The sequence below is a fragment of the Akebia trifoliata genome, chromosome 13 (assembly GCF_017979445.1).
Source record: "Akebia trifoliata isolate Shusen 1 chromosome 13, ASM1797944v1, whole genome shotgun sequence".
Classification (NCBI taxonomy): Eukaryota; Viridiplantae; Streptophyta; class Magnoliopsida; order Ranunculales; family Lardizabalaceae; genus Akebia; species Akebia trifoliata.
This window is the reverse complement of record NC_141387.1, coordinates 14115216-14127994: the sequence shown is the minus strand read 5'-3', so window position 1 is coordinate 14127994 and position 12779 is coordinate 14115216.

Here is a 12779-nt window from a genome sequence, read left to right as displayed (position 1 = left end):
TTTTGGCTAGACCAAAACCTGACGGATTTTAATCAGAAAATGTGGTCTCTAACGGGCTAGAAAAAATGAGCTCAATGTTGGCTCCATGGGCTCAATCATTGGCAATGACCTCTATGGGGTCTTAAACATGAAAATGGATGACCATAATGAGCTTGATCATAAATGATTGAAAGGCTCATGTGGATCTGGGGAGCTTTGGGCAATATCAAACCCATAAGCATTTTTACTTACAAAAAAAAAGACGCATAAGCATTTTTATTTAACAAAATGGATCTTTGATTTAATCGCCAGAAAAATGGGCCTCACGTGTTTGGATTGTGTTTGGGCTTAAACTTGGATGTTGCCAAGATTGTGGATTGGATTGCTATATAAGTTGGGCTTTGGAGTTGCTGTATACCATATACGAGATGTACCAAATCAACCCTGCTTATATACCCATTATGATGTCTTGTCAGACCCCGAATTTTGAATCCAATGACCCGACTCAATATTTTGGTCAATTTTAAATATCTAAAACCTAGCTATGATTGACATGACATTTAATTTAACTTAAAAATATTAATTAGATTAAAGTCAAATAAATATATAAATAAAGAAAAAAAACATATTAATCTCTAATAGCTAACTAGTTTTGAGAAACCTACGGTTTTGAACAATTATAAATCGATGTAGAAAATTCATATTGATATTCATAATATCAATTCGAAAACTTTAAGAAATATATTAATAATTTAAAAATATATTCATGACTAATAAAAATATTAAACACCTCCAAATATGATAAAATCTATTTTTTTATCTAATCTACTGATATTTAAGGAACTCAGAAAACTCTAATTTGTATGATTTTTTAAGAATTCATTATAAATCAAAATAAGTTATCTCATAGTCTATATTCAAGAGTAAAAAATTAAGGATTATGAAAATAATAAATAAATAATTCACTATATCGTATTTTCAATGAGAATATATCAAAATATAAATTTTAATTAAGAATTCTCATGTACTTCGAATCTTGATATGTGTTCAGTGTAAAACTCATATAAATTTTATTTTGTCAATGTTTTTTAAAACAATAATGGAGTAAAAGTATATAAAAAATTCTACAACTTTCATGTTTTACACATTTTCAAAATATGAATAAAAATAGGTGTGATTTTGATTGGAAATCAACAATACAGTATTTCAGTATAGAAAATAGTCATAAATTTTCATCAATGATAAATATGTTTAAAATACCAAATAATCAAAATAATTCCTAAAAAAATTCTTACAACATCTCAGGCATATAAGAAACCTATGATAAAAATTTAAGTAAAAGGCTTATTTATGAAGATCATGAAAATTACAAAAATATAAGAGTCAAATGATCCTCCAAAACTTTATTTATTCATCAAAACAAATTCTTCTTAAAAATATCGTCAATGCATAAATCATTACTCCAATTTAGAAAAAGAAATTACATCTTAAAATGAATATGTAAAAGATAATAATTTTCCAAAATTTATTCTCTACTCCCATTACACTAATCTCCCGGGTAAACGTAACTTGAAAATGTTAATCGCAATGGTGAGTTTGATAAATCTAAAATATTTCATACAAAATTAATTAATCTAAGTATATTTATTTACAAGACAATCAATGAAGTAAAAAAATATGAATGCATGAGATCTACACACCTAAACTGACTATTACCCGGGTCAGACAACCGTTAAGTATGATCCGATCAATTACCCAGCTCAGCCAACCGTTAGGTCATTTCTATACACAAGATCTTTTACATATGATTTTATCACTTTTATTTTTTTCAATTACAACTCACTCTTATCATTGTATACAATGCATGATTATAATATAATTCACCACACTTTATGCACAAGTATGATCATTCAAGAATTAAATCACAAATCTATATTAACATTCAAAACCATAATTATTTATGTAAATTTATTTGATATAATTCGTCTATGGAATACAAAAATTTTATATTGACCTCATTATTATATTTTTAGTAGATCTAAAATTTAATTTTTATTAAAAGGGAAAGAAATTGTAATAAAGTATTTAGCTAATTTTTTTTATATGAATTGTAAAAGATCCAACAAAACTCCCCTTATCCATATCGCAATACTACTCAAATTAGGTTTTCTTTACGATAAGAAACCTTGATCCACCTCTTTGTTTTCCACATTGTCCAATTTGTCATTTACGAAATCTAAATCGATTTTATTTTGAGTTTCATCTCTTAGATCTTGATAAAACCTCGTAAAAATCAAAAGAGTTTCGATGATTAAACTAGATGACGGCTAGTGATAAAGAAAGTTAAGAAAATAGAAAACTACAATGAGATTAGGGTTTTAATATTTATAATGTTAAAAGGACGTAATGGTTATTATTCGATTTATTTTGTTTTAATTGAAAGGTCAATGTCCTGAACTCTGATTTTCGCGATCTTATAGTCTATTTTAGTACGAATCTAATGGTATGATCAGTTTTGTCAAATTTTAACTTTAAAAAAATATATCCTATTTATTGACCTACGAATTTCCTTGAGATAGTATTTAAAAATCCAGGGCATTACATGTCTAGCCCAACAACTAAAATTGATCTTTTCTTCACATTTTTTCTTTTCCTTCCTGGATTTGGCAAATCTAAAATGTAGGGAATCTTAAGAGGTGAGCTTTATCTCCAAGAAGTAGTCATTTAAGAAATGTTTGTTGAGGTAATGCTTTGTGATCTTCAAGGAAAAGTCATAGATCTGATCTTGTTTATTCGTATGGAGCCAACTTTTTTTTCTTCTTCTAATTTTAGATCTTTATGTGACATCTTTCACAGTAGATATTTGAAGAAAAATCTGAACAAAAAAATGATCTTTTGATGTGTCGATGTAGGGATTTGAAAGATAGAAGTGTTGAGTGCTCATGTGATGTTTGATGAAATATAAAAAAGAGATGCAATTCTATGAATTGGATTCCACCGGCTATATGACCACACTACCAACTAAAGAATGACGCAATGAGATTGTTGTGCTCATTGGAGCTTGAGCTCTCATACAATGTGAAATGCTAACATTTGATTTGTTCTTGATGATGATTAGATGACCCAAATAGGATTTATATAGAAACTAGTATCAAAACATATTAGATAACAACAATCAATTCAAATCTCTAACTAATCTACCATATTTAAATATCCATAAATCTTCATAGATATGATTCGGTGTAATCATTGTACATTTTATTACAATGCTTCATATCTAATACTCTAACCAATAATACAGATTCTTAAACCTCCTCCTTAACATGGTTTCAAATCTCGTCCGAGACCGAAATAACTTGCCCCAAGTCATCTCGATATCATTTAGACAATATTTTGAAAATCTCATCCCATTTGATAAAATTCGATCGAATCAATAGGATTTTGTATTTTAATTAAAATAATTAATTTTGTTAGAATTTTAATATTTATTATCAAAATAAAATAAGAATTTATGATTAAATATGTTCTAATCGTCCTTATTTCATAAAAAAACATTTATAAATTATTTTATATAAATATACATGAATAGATAAGAGAGCTACTATTCGTACCCCAACATATTTGGCCAAGCATAATACAACTGTTAGATCTGCATAGATTTAACGATAGAGATCATTTAAAAAATGATCTTTTGTAAAGTTTAATTTAATTACATCGTCTCACCCCTCAAAATGCATCACACACCCCATACTCTTTCTCTCCCTCTGTCACATAACATGCACTATATTCGCTCTCTCTATCGTCTCCTATTTCTTGATTTTCTAATTAATTATTTTTTCACTTCAAGAGAGAAATTTTGTGAATGATGAAGATACTGAACGATGAGAGGGAAATCTAAAAAGATAACAAGCATACATACATTGAAGTCAACAAAACTATACACTTGTATTATTATAATTACACAGAGAAATTTCTAGAAAATAGTGGAAGCAGTTATCAGTGTTCTAGTAGAAAAATTACTCGAAAGTCTCTTAAATGAAAGATGCCAATTGCTTGAATTCCACAAACAGTTCAGAAAATGCAGAAGGAACTTCCTCACATGCAAAGCTTCCTCGAAGCTGCAAATAACATGAGGATAAATGATCGAAAGGGACCTTTAAAAATTGTTGTAAGGGAACTAATAAAATTATTATATGAAGCTGAGAACATTACAGAAGATTGTGAGTTGTTTCTAAGATGACAGCAAAGACGAAAATGGGAATACAAATTCATGTGTTGCGTTTATCTTTCATTATTGAAACATTGTTATCAAATGGGAAAGAGATTGAATGAAATAAATCAAAAAATAAGAGATCTTAGAGAGAATATGAAAACTTACTTGCTTTCAACTATTTTTCTTCCGAGTGATAAACGTGTTGAAACTAGTCGACCGATAAGATATCTAATCATGGTGAATGATACTGAAATAGTAGGCCTAGAAGATGATGCGAAGAAAATTAAACAGTGGGTCATGGATGCAAGTGGACCCATGAGGGTCATTGGGATTGTGGGGATGGGGGGAATAGGCAAAACGACCCTTACTCAAAAGATAATGAATGATCTTCAATTGAAGGATTCCTTCAAATGTATGTTGCTTGCGAAAGTTTTTCAGACTGTCAAATATGATGAATTAATCAAAAATCTTTTAAGAAAATTGAATGTGAACAAATATTTATCAGACATTGATGTTGGTGGTCTATTGGAAGAACTATGTAAACAGTTAGATGAGAAGAGGTACTTGATTATCTTATATGACGTTTGACGAATAGATGAAAGGTTATGGTGGGAGAGCTTGAAGTCTACTTTGTCTCATACAAACAAGGGTGGTTGTGTTATCGTTACGACAAGAAATAAGGTAATGGCACGATCAATGGGGGTCATTGAAAAGCACATGCATCGTCCAAAAGTTCTTTTCAATGGAAACAATTGGTCATTATTCGCCAAAATAACATTTGTAAACAATGGATTTCATTGTCCAAATCCAAAAATACAGTACATCGGAAAGGGGATAGTTTCTCAATGTAAAGGGCTTCCTTTGGCAATCAGAGTTGTTGGTAGGGTGATGATAAGGAAAGGGGATTCTGTCCACGAATGGAAACGAATATCTATGCATCTAAAGCAAGCATTGGCAGTCCAAGATGAGTTGATTTTTTTCTTCACTGCACTTGAGTTATGAAGAGCTTCCTAAACATTTGAAGTCTTGTATGTTGTATTTCACAACATTTCTAGAAGATTATGAGCTAAATAGTTTTGATATTGTTTGATGGTGGATGGGTGAGGGCTTTGCTCGACAAAGGGATGGAAGGAGTGCAGAGGAGATTGGATTAGAATACCTTGATGAATTAATCGATCATAGTTTAATATTAGGTGTAAAGAAGGACAACTATAGAACAAGATTTGAAACATGTGAAGTCCATGATGTGGTACGCAACATGATTATAAAAATTGCCAAAGAAGAAAATTTTTGGGGATTAGATGACTGGGGCATTCTAACTTGTACAAATGATTCACGTCGGCTACATATTGAGAATTCAAAGATTAGTCAAATTAATTCCCAATTGTTGCGGACAATGATCGGGATGGATTTGTATAAAGAGGAGTTTGCATCAAATGTTGGACCCAAATTACCACAATTAAAATGGTAGAGGGTTTTACACATTAGTTTTGACACCCATAACATTTCATAAAATGTTCCTTCCAAGGTGAATTGGTGGAGTGAGATAGTATCTCTGTCACATGTTATTTGTCTCACAATAGTAAGGTCGCGTTTGGATAAACTCCTAAATTCTATAGAAAATCTTCAAAACCCTCTTGTTCTACGTAGTGTGAGAATTTAAAAAGGCTTCCTAGGCAGGTGACGACTTTGGAGAAACTAACCAAGTTGCTTTTAATTGAATGTGAACAAATATAGTATCTACCGAGAGAAGTTAGAAATCTAGCAAACCTCAAAGAACTTTTGGGGTTTAGGCTTGCAAATTCCAATGTTGAAGATGGGTGTCACCTTTCTAACTTGAAAACATTGATGCTACTCAGAGAACTCGAGATTATCATCGATTCAAAAGATCATTTAAAAGAAGAGGACTTGAAAGTCTTATCTGGGCTCAAACAATTGGAAGAGTTAGTAGTGCAATTCAAAAAAGGAATAAGTGGGCAGCAAATCATAGGGAAAGTTGAGTATGAGATTCCTCCTCTTCAGAAGTTTAAAGAACTATAATTCATAGAATATCCAGGAGAAACGACACCAGCATGGATCAATCCAACTACTCTTCCAAATTTACAAGTATTTTATATTGGTTTTGGAAACATTACTGAGAGGAGTACAAAGTTGTTTGAGAATGAAAACGTGATTTGGGAATTAAAGAACTTAATATTGACTGGTCTACCAAACTTGGAGGTAGATTGGCTTAGGATGAAAAAAGCAATGCCATTCTTAAGACAACTTGATGTCTATGATTGTTACAAACTCACATCACCTCCTTGGAGCTATGATGACGGCACTTGGATGAAAGAAGGAGCATGAAGAAGAAGAAAGTAGGTTATGAAGATGGCTGGGCCAACATGTCCCTTTAGGTATTTATTGTTGTGTGCTTGCTTGTTGTAATGTGAATCTTGAAATAAAAGATCAGCTGCTCCAATGATATTTTGAGCAGATGATGACTTACTTCGTTGTATTATCTCCATGTTTATCATTTATTATTATGTCGTAATGATATTGTTCTTCTCTCTCTCTCTCTTTTGTTAATTATGATAAAAAGTTATTTTTACATCTTGAAATTTTATTTAATTTTATAACCAGGATAGTCTTACTAAATTAGAATGAATTCAAATCATACTAATTGTCGTTGAGTTCACCTTGTGGTATCCAAATGCATGATCCAATGCCACAGTCAGAGGGTTGTAAATGACATAATTCTATGAAGTTTTTATTTTTATTTTCAAATTTAACTTTTACCATTGAATTTTAATTTTAATTGGGAGTTCGGTAGCTGCCCATTTCAAAACCTTGGATCATCCTATTTATTATTATTATTATATTGGATCTGTGTTTTTCAATAAAATATAGAGGACTATTATGCTAAATTGCCAAAGTGATAATTCGATTGAGCTCAATGACCCTTAAAAAGATGGATATAAGTGAATGCCCATTTAGTTGAAAGCAAAACATTTAAGGGTACTTATGATTGCGCATGAAACAATTTTTATAAAGAATACCATTTTCTGGTGTAAGATTGTGTATTTTTCCCAACATTCATTTTTTCCACCCAAAGGAATGGGTACGAAAATTATTTCCCCACCTCATTATTCTCTCGTGATTGCCCCCACCCCCAAAATTAAAATCCTACTCTCTTTTTCTTGACATTTTCTGTAGTGCTATCACTCTAAATTCCATAGAAGTCATTTTCATGAAGAAGTCATGTTCTCTTTAAAAAAAATTCCCTACTATCATACACAATGTAATTGGTCATTCGAATAAAGAATCTATTAAAGCGAAATTCAACAACGTACAATGATCTAGAACATTTAAATATTTGTATTCTGTTCAAAATAAAAATAGTTCTAGAGTCATGAGGAAGAAAGTTATCTCTTTTAATGATTAATCATTTGATGAAATTATTTTTCAATCAAAGAGATTGCTCTCTATTGGGATTCAATGGTCATTATAAATTGGACGAGCAAAAATGTTCATTGCATGTTAGATATGAATTATGCATATCATTTTGTATATAAAGAGATAGGGTTTTTTAGTGATTCGGGATCCTAACTTTCACAAGTTAGGAGTTCAGGCTTGATCTCTTTATAATTGGCAGTTAACCTTTCAAAGTTGCCACATCAGCAAAAAGTAAATTCTATACCGAAACTACCCTTTAACCACTTTAACGCTAAACATGCTACCATCTTCTGTTGCAAGTACTTTTCTTATTAAAACTATTAAATTCTCATTGTCTTTTTTTTTGTTCTGTATACATTGCAGACCAAAAAAAAAAATCAAAAAGAACACATTTATGAGGTTCGAACTAAGATCAAAAGAAGAAGAAGAAGAATATGTAAATGCAAATGAAGAAAAAGAAATTTAGATGAAAAAAAAGATTTAATATTAGTTTTTTGAAAATAGAAAAAAGTTTATTTACAAAGATTTAATTCTTTCATATTGTAGCATAAACATTTTGTAAAGAGGCGCATTATCTTGCATTATTCATTTGTATAGAGAGACTTTATCTATTGACGTGTTTTCGAATCATTAAACATCATATCATATTTGACATGTGTGTTCAAATCCCCAAACACATCAAATCAATTTTGAATCTTTTTCATAATAGTTCTCTTATATTTGCGTCAATGTGTGATAATCATTGTTATTGATCATGGTCAAGAGACTAATATGGGTATTATAAATATAGTAATGATTTCTTTTTAAATTTTTTATTAAATCACAATTAATGTTTGCTACCACATTTCAGAGTTATAGAAGTTACTTAGTTTTACTAAGGCGCTTACTCATTACTCTATCACATCGGTTCTAAAATTTAGAATTAATCTCCATTTTTTTATCTTTTCATTTCGTCTGAACTCATTTAGGGGTTGAATCGAATTCGAACCAAGTTTTTGAGAGTTTGAATCAACAAGACCATCAATAAATAAAGGAAAGATGAAGAAGCGCAACCAACGAAAGATGATGAAAGTAATTCGTAAGAGTTTAGTGCATAGATTATTTTTTTATTCCATAAAACATTATAGATGGTTGCTTGACATTTTGCTTAGGGTTCTTAGAGAGCTCTTATATAAAGTTATTACACTTCTGTAAGTTTGCTTTACGCCTAGATGTTTTTCCTGTAGTTTCTATATCATTGTTTTGTAAAAATGTAAAGTTATAACACTTGTATATAAAATTTTGTACGTTTTTTTTAGGTTTTCTTTTACATTATTTTATAAAACGTTTTATAATTTATTGAAACTTTGGTAAGATAGTTTCGCACATTGGTAAAATGATTTTTTGTTTCATTATAATAGACTTTCATTTTTTGTGTTGTTGGGAAACTAAAACACCCAAAAGCATGTAGCAAGTGCTAGGGAAGAAGATTGTAGAATTTTAAAATTTTCTGAGCAAAAAAAAAGGCTTTGCTCGATGAAATCATATTTTCTCAAATTTTTAGAATGCCTGAAAATCTTGTTTTGGTTGGAGCCATAATGGATGGTCTACTACGGGTTAATGTTGCTCTGGAAATATTTAAGATTGGAAATCATGAGATTCCAATCACTGAAATGGACATGGCCTTGATACTAGGGTTTAAGTTTAGAGATCCTGAAGTCCTTTCTTCTAGTTCTTATGGTGCCCCGCCAAATGCTAGCACAATGCCCCATGTCAGATCTCGAGGCACTAGGTAGAGCCTCGAAATTTCGGCATAGTCTCATCTGGTTATGTTAACATTCCAAGGCGTTCAACCTGCACCTGATAAACGACATACATTATTCTGCATATATACATGCAAAAGATAATACAAACGGTAGCCTATATACATCTAATCACATACAATAGATCAGAGTGCGGAAGGATAACCAAAATAAAGTATTATACAAACATTTCTCACTCTAACAAAAGTCTTAACGCTCAATACAACATCTATAATACTCTTGGATAAATTAACACTACTAGGAGGTATAACCCTAGTACTCACCAGGTAATGGACTTTGGTAGTCTATCTGACCTACCAGATAGTCCTCACTCGTGTTCTATACCTGGCTCGCCAAGCTCTGGATCTGAAACTAAAAAAAATAGAGAAAGAAAGGGTGAGTAACAATGGTTACCCAGTAGGGAAGTAACTAATTTCTGTCAATAACCTCTCCTAACATTAACAAATAAACATACTGAATCATTTTAAAATATGTAAAGTTTTACAAAAAAAACTACAATTAACTGGTACATATAAGCAAGGATGAGCAACTAACATTTTAAAACTTATATTACATCAATTAACAGTACTCACTATAGCATTTTCTTTTTATACAAATCTAATTGACCCAAATGGAAAACATTAAATATGCATTTCATTTTATATATCAAAATAAGGCAATAGATACATAATACACAATGGTGGAATAGTGGAATTAGAGAGTTGGGATTCACGACTGGATCACTCACAGTCGGGACATAATATTTCATAATAAAGTATTAGTTCCTGATTTTATGGTTGGTCGGTGTTTACCACACTTGCGAGACCATTTACTAGGCTCAGGCTGGCCGTTTGATGTGATCGTAAGTAATGGGTCTCTTTTCGATGTGTCAGAACATTCGACTACTATAGATTGTTAGTGATCACTTACTAATCATCTTCGTCTATGCCTATCAAGCGTGCATGTGATTCCCAAATATACAAACCATTCGTATACAACTACCTTTATATTACAAGTTCACTAGTAAAGATTGTAGACACCCCAATTTGCACGAACCCGTTAGAAAGATCCAAATTTCCTCGAATTGATTCCGAGTTAGACTTAAACCTCTCAATGGACCCACATTGCCACTTGGCATCATTATTTATGCATGCATGCATACTTATTGCATCTCATATCATTGCATGCCCATACCTTGTCCCTAATCCACTTTAAACCTATGTCCATCACCCATATCCTAACCCAAGTCCATATCCCAAATCCATAACCAAGTCCATCCTAAGCTCAAATCCAAGTCCATGTCCTAACCCAAACCCAAGCCCAACACCAAGCCCACTCCAAGTCCATTCTCTCACCCCTTCATATGATGACACATGTTGATACCTCATAAGCCCCCAATACCTAATGCATCATCTAATTGGAGGGTCAACTTCTTTTTTGTGAAAACTCAAGAATGCCCTTCTCAAAAGGTCTAGTCAAACCAAAAAGGTTATTTGATCTTTATTAATAATTCATAAAGGTGAGAGAACTTCCCATTATGCCCTCAAAAGGTGGGAATCTTCAAGTACATACATGGAGTTCTCCCATTGTACTATTTCAAAATTATACTTCCACCCTTACTTTATTTGTTATTTACAAATAAACCAAGACTACTTTTCACCTACTACTTCACCTTTACACATGTCATTCTCCTATTCACCCTCCCAAAAATACTTTTGTTCTCCCATTTGCCCATTTAAAAATTATACTTCTACCCTTGCTTTATTTGTTATTTACAAATGAACCAAGATCTACTTTTTACCTACCACTCCACCTTTACACATGCCACTCCCTTATTCACCCTCCTAAAAGTACTTTTGTTCTCTCACCTCTATTTACCAAAAAATCAAGGATCAAAGAATGCTTTTGAGATTTCTTCACAAATGTCATCTTTACCCTCATACAAATGGAAAATCCAAAAAGAAACAACCTAAACCTCATGTCTATTTTCTTTATTTTTAGGGTTGGACCACTTTATCCCCAAAAATTCTCCAAAAACTCTATAAATACCCTCATTTTCTAAGAACAATTTATGTTCTAAAGCCCCCATCTCTCAACCTAAAACTCTACCAAAATCTCTACTCATTCTCTCATCTTTTAAACTTCAACTCAACCCTCAACCATCTCATTCAACTATCAAGCCTAATTTTCAAGGTTCAAGTTCACCAAGGGACAAGGTGAGGTTAAGGAGTAGTTTATTTAGTTTGAAGCTTGCATCTTCTTCTTCTAACCGTCTACTTTAATTTCTTTTTTAGAAATCCTTTAAGATGTAATGTTTACCCTCTCCCATCCCCGGTAGATTGGACTAAGGTTCGATCGAAAGGATGGGGGTTGAAGTCCCTTTTTACCTCAATCATGCATCATATTGTACACAATGCACACACTCACATATGCATGGCAATGATGAAGAAATGTGTCACCCTCTTGATGGGGTGAAACACTAAGTTTCTAGCTATGCATACATGCATCAAGGTTGTGGCATCAAGGGAACTCCATCATGGAGTCTCTTTAAAAACTCAAACCTACATTCATATTCATAAATGCAAAGTGACTACATAGGTCATTCTCTTCCATAGAATGCCCTTAATGTCACATTGAAATCAATATCCCTCTTTAGGGAACATTCTACTTAATGCACACACCACTCTTATCATACATTCTCATGCATTTTAATATTTATTTCCTTGAGTTTTTACAAAATAAAATGGTCAAGCAAGGTAACCACCTTTGGTGGAGAGGATGGGGTGCCTAACACCTTTTCCATCTTCTAACCGGACCTCCTTACGTAGATCTTAGGTAGACCTTGCCATTTCCAACATATGAGAGTCACTACAATGCCGTGGAAAAATGGTTTCCAAAAAAAATCAATTCGGGTGCCCATTCACACCCATTTCCAAAAAGAATGGTGGCGACTCCAAACAATGTAGCATTGAGGTTCATGACGAACATTTCATGTCTACAACTTGGCGACTCCACTAAGGAGACTAGTGGGTTCAAACCGATTTGACTTGGCCATTTTCTTTTCTTTTATTTTTCTTTCAAAAAAATATTCAACTTTATTCCTTAGTTTTATTTTGTTACTAACATATTTGGTGGTTGATTCATTTTGTTGTGTTTATGATTTTCTCTTCTTTGTGGGAGTGCATGTAATATTTATTTCTTTACTTGTTTTGATTCAAAGTTGTAAGGGTTGATACATATTTGTAATGCACTTGTGCACATTCGATTCATAGCTCATTGCACAAACCACCTTCTCCTATTTTAAAATCTAACCCCGGATGCCGGTACTCTCAAGCCCCCTAGATCATTCATTTGGCGAGGCGGGGAGGAGA